Here is a 5,152-nt window from a genome sequence, read left to right as displayed (position 1 = left end):
GGTCCCATGGTGTAATGGTCAGCACTCAGGACTCTGAATCCTGCAATCTGAGTTCAAATCTCAATGGGACCTTGGGGTAGAGACCTGGTGCTCAAAGTATTTTCCTGTCTATAGCCGTATAAGAGTGAGTTGTTTACCTTGTGCTGGGTGATGCCTGCCCACTGGAGCCAGGTCTTTGGTTGGGATGGCTGCAATGGATTGGGGTGTAGAAGTGGCTATGGCTACTTGTGGTTGAGATTCTTGCTGCTTCACCTGATGCCCACAAGTTTGGCCCTTGTGTTTCCTGCCACACTTTTCCTCTTGCCCACATGGCGCTTGAAGAAACGAGTGTCAGTGATAGGCAAGAAGCAGGAAGAGTCCCAGGCTGGAGCCCAGCACACCTTTCCTCCTCTGGGAACCTAGAGCAGAGGCGGCTGGTGCTGACAGCTCCAAGGGAAGGTTTATAAACCACAGAGCAACTGAGGGCAAGGCAAGACGAGGGGAGGACCATGCCTATGTGTGGCCAGCAGACAGGTAACAAGACCCCCAGCCAGGCTGCTCCCTGCCATGCCAAACACCCACTGAAGGCCACCCGCAGACCAGCATGTGGGGCAGCTGCTAATGCTCTATGGCCAACATCAGAAGACAGTGGGAAAGCAGGGCCAGCCCTCCAGTGGGGCCTCTTACCATTCCCACTCACGGTGCTCACTTTTCCAGTGGGGCAGGAGATTTTACCCCAAGAGGCTTTTCCTCAGCTGGTGAGAAGCAGAGAAACACTCAGGTTCCCAAGGCGCTATTTAGGAAGCCCCCTCACGCACAGGGACAGGCGCACATTTGGAAGAGGGAAACTGCTCCACACACTAGCCCAGGCAGCCGCCCATTTTCTTTGGCAAGTCAGGAATGGCAAAGGCTAGACTGGAAGCATGTGGGGCTTACGCCCCAGCCTTTGTGATTCCCAACCTCCAACTCCTTCCTGGGGCTCTAGTTGAAGCCAGAGCATTGGCCTGAGCTGCCAAGAAGAGGTTCTCAGCGCTGAAGGGAGCTGGACTTTCAGCACCAAGGGAAAACTGCACAAGCACAGCTGCAAAAGGACTCTTGCCCTCAATGGCCTGAGCTGAATTCGGACACCTTATCCATTAGGCCACATGGTCAAAAGCCACTTGAGAAAAGCCTCTCCAAGCACTTCTTTGGAAAAGACGGACACTATGTTTTCGGGTCATCTACTGAGGGGGCCGAGACTCTCTGGCAGGGCCGGCTCCAGGGTTTTGGCCGCCCCAAGCAGCCAAACAAACAAAAAAAAAGCCGCGATCGCGATCTGCAGCGGCAATTCGGTGGGAGGTCCTTGGCTCCGAGCGGGAGTGAGGGACCGTCCGCCGAATTGCTGCCGAACAGATAGACTTGCCGTCCCTCTCCGATGTTGCCGCCCCAAGCACCTGCTTGGTAAGCTGGTGCCTGGAGCCGGCCCTGCTCTCTGGGCACAAGAAGTCGAGTTCCCAGTGAGATGTGAGACTTAATTCTCTGGAGCCAGGTGCAGGGCTTTGGCAGGGAGGCTCAGGCATGGGGGATTGGGGTGCAGCGGACGGGCCGGCTGTCTAGATGCAGAGATTTAGTGACCCTAAGGCGCAGGAGGGAGGAAGAGGAGGAGGAATTGGCAGTGGCCGTGGAGAAAAAGAGGAGGGGTGGAGGCTCTTAGCAAGCCGGGTTAGCTCAGTCCGTAGAGCCAACGGGCTCTTAATGGGAGGGGCCAAGGTTTGAGCTGCTGTCCAGGGACTCAGCTTTTAAGTTGCCTTGTGTGCCAGGAGCCGAACGATTTCTGGTGGTGCCCACTGTCACCCCCAGCATGTAACCTACATCTTCCTGCTGACAAAGCCCTTATATATCAGAGACAAACTCCCCTAGTCTGCCCCTTCTCCCAGTTGAGCTCTCCCTGCACAGAGCCCGGGACAACCCCGACCTAGCCATGCTGGGGGCTCGGGCTTAATCCTCAATCCGCTGAAGCGGCAAGGGAGAAACGGACGAGACTTCTCTGTAGGCTGCTGTCATGTTATTAATATGAATTGGGAATGTAGAGATCATTGTTGCCAACACTCTTGGAGTCATCGTGGATAGTTCTCTGAAGACGTCCACGCAGAGTGCAGCGGCAGGCAAAAAAGCAAACAGGATGTTAGGAATCATTAAAAAAGGGATAAAGAATAAGATGGAGAATATCTTATTGCCCTTACAGAAGTCTATGGGACGCCCACATCTTGAATACTGTGTACAGATGTGGTCGCCTCATCTCAAAAAAGATATACTGGCATTAGAAAAGGTTCAGAGAAGGGCAACTAAAATGATTAGGGGTTTGGAACAGATCCCATATGAGGAGAGATTAAAGAGGCTAGGACTTTTCAGCTTGGAAAAGAGGAGATTAAGGGGGGATAAGATAGAGGTATACAAAATCATGAGTGGTGTGGAGAAAGTGAATAAGGAAAATTTATTTACTTGTTTCCCTAATATAAGAACTAGGGGCCACCAAATGAAATTAATGGGCAGCAGGTTTAAAACAAATAAAAGGAAGTTCTTCACACAGTACACAGTCAACTTGTGGAACTCCTTGCCTGAGGAGGTTGTGAAGGCTAGGACTAGGGTTTAAATTAGGGTTTAAAAGAGAACTAGATAAAAATTCATGGAGGTTAAGTCCATTAATGGCTCTTAGCCAGGATGGGTAAGGAATGGTGTCCCTATCCTTTGTTTGTCAGCGGATGGAGATGGATTGCAGGAGAGAGATCACTCGATCATTACCTGTTAGGTTCACCCCCTCTGGGGCACTTGGCATTGGCCACTGTTGGCAGACAGGACACTGGGCTGGATGGACCTTTGGTCTGACTCAGTCTGACCGTTCTTATGTTCTGGCCCTGACACTGAAAACATTTCAAGGATACGCATGTCCTGTTACCCGTAGTCATGAGGGTGGCAGCCACAGGGCCACTCCCACCAATTAACAAATACACAGAATTAAGTTTCAACCAATTATTTGTAACTGGAATTTTTCCTACTGGGGGGCCAGGGAACTGCCGTAGGGATGCGGTACTGGAAGAAACGGGGGATGAGGGTATTCTGGGCACAGAGCGCATCTGCCCTGAAGCAGCAGTGACACCTGGTGGCCAATGGGGGTAATACATAAAGAGTGTTTCCCAGAGAGAAGTGACAAGCTGTGGCCAGCAGGGGCAGCACCAGCCCCTTCCCAGTTGGGGGCGGGGGCTGAGGTGGAGTAGACAGAAGATTGTGGCTGCTGTGCCCCCCTCTCACCATGAGTCCCTGCCACTCTCTGTGGCCCCACCCCCTGCAGCTCCTCAGTGAAGTGTCAGCCCCGCCTCCTCCCCTCTGAAGCCCCGCCCCCTGCCCTGCTCGAAGACGCCTCCCTCCCACTTCCCTGTAGGCTGTGCAGAGCTCTTAGCCTGCCTCATGCCTCGTCAGGGAAGCGTGGCCATGCTGCCCAAGCCTGAGTCACGTCCACAGCCTGACCAGCCCCGGCTGACGGAGCGCAAAGCCACGCGAGTCAATGGCAGGTCGAGTCGGGGCCGCGTAACCTGCTCTCTTGGGGCTCCGGGGCTGGGGAAGCTGGGGTCATGCTGCCCACTCTGGGGCTGGGAGGGAGGCTGGGGACGCGATGGGGCTGGGGCACTAGCCTGGGGCGGGAGCTGGGTGCTGCGGTGGGGGGGCTCTGGGCTCCAGCAGGGTTTGTGGAAGGGGCGGGGCAGGGGGTTAATCTCTCCCAGCTGGTGGTTCGCGCCCCGCCCATGGTGGTGGCATCACTATCCTGGCCATTGAAGGGTACATAGGGGTGTAACCAAGGGCGTCAGGGACGTATGGGGGGTCAGGCTGAAAATCAACCAATTCGGGAATCACAGAGTCTGGGGAATCCATTGGGAGGGAGTTGATACTAGGGGAAACAATACTTAAATGACTAATTTTGGCCTCTGAGGGACAGTAGAGAGTTGGTTCCGAGGTAGCCAGAGGAAGAAGCAGAGCTTGGGTTGGAGATTGGATCTGGTAGTAGGCGAACGGCAGGCCCTGTATAAGCAGCAAAGTACCACTTTTAATAAACAGCAGCTGATTGCAAGTATTATACTGGCTAATATTTTTAAAACAGTGGAAGTTAAGAGACTAGGTAGGACCTGGGCAATATCTTTGGAGGCAAAACACAAAACATCATGGGAAGAGCATAAGGTACCCACGCGGTAGGCAGTTTGAAATGCCTTGGCCTCACTGCGATATTCATTTTCCAGCAAATGGATTTGGCCTTATAGACTTGAAATATTGGAGATTAGGGCAAGGAGATAAGTTAAGTTCAGGTATTGGGTTGGAATTAGGGAGGTCCAGTCGAAGGGTGGAGGTTTACATAAAGTTGGGGGTTAGCAGGCCAAGTAATAAATTGGCTACCCTGTACAGTAGATAGGTTTAGATGAAAGGGGTATGGCATGTGGGGCTTTGAGGGTAGAGCACAACCATTTAACACAATCCACCATAGGAATCACCACCTTCTCCTTCCCCATCTCCAGCTACCAAATAACTTCTTTACACCCCAACTGTTCCACGGGGGCAGCTATTAGGCTGGCCCAACTCATGCAATGGGAAAAGTTTCAGGCCAGATAATCAAGGAGCACCGTGCCGGGTTCCACTGGGGCATGAACCCAGGACCGTCTGCTTGTAAAGCAGACGTGATAACCACTACAAAATGGAACCTTTAATAGCTTGTGAAAAGGGGTTGTTACAGGCTCCAGGTCCCCAGGCCCACCAAGCAATTCTAGTACTTTACGGGCCAGATAAACGGAGTGGGAAAGGCACACTGTACCTGTGCGTGTAAAGACTTAACACATTTCATGAGCTTTTTACAATACGCTAAGACCTTTTCATCTGTGAGCTGTGTATCTAGACAATCGGGTGCCACAGGAGGGGCTGTGGGCATTCTCATTGGCCTTCCCATTAAAATTTCGTGGGGAGAGAGACCGTGTTTTTGGGCGGGGGTGCTCTTCATCTGCATTAAGACCAGTGGTAGAGAGGTTGGCCATTTAAGGCCGGTTTCTGCACAGATCTTTGCAATTTTATTCTTAAGCACTCCGTTTATTCGTTCCACTACCCCAGCACTCTGCGGGTGGTGAGCGCAGTGGAAGTGCTGGGTTATTCTTAGCGC

The 5,152-nt window shown here is 52.6% G+C and overlaps 1 non-coding gene across 1 annotated transcript; it reads left to right on the top strand.

Annotated features, from left to right (window-relative positions):
* Positions 1-72, top strand: TRNAQ-CUG (transfer RNA glutamine (anticodon CUG)). The gene has a single exon. It is a non-coding gene; the product is annotated as a tRNA-Gln (tRNA).
* Positions 73-5,152: the final 5,080 nt, after the last annotated feature.

This window comes from Chrysemys picta, chromosome 16, assembly GCF_011386835.1.
Source record: "Chrysemys picta bellii isolate R12L10 chromosome 16, ASM1138683v2, whole genome shotgun sequence".
Lineage (NCBI taxonomy): Eukaryota > Metazoa > Chordata > Testudines > Emydidae > Chrysemys > Chrysemys picta.
This window is presented reverse-complemented; position numbering and strand designations above follow the sequence as displayed.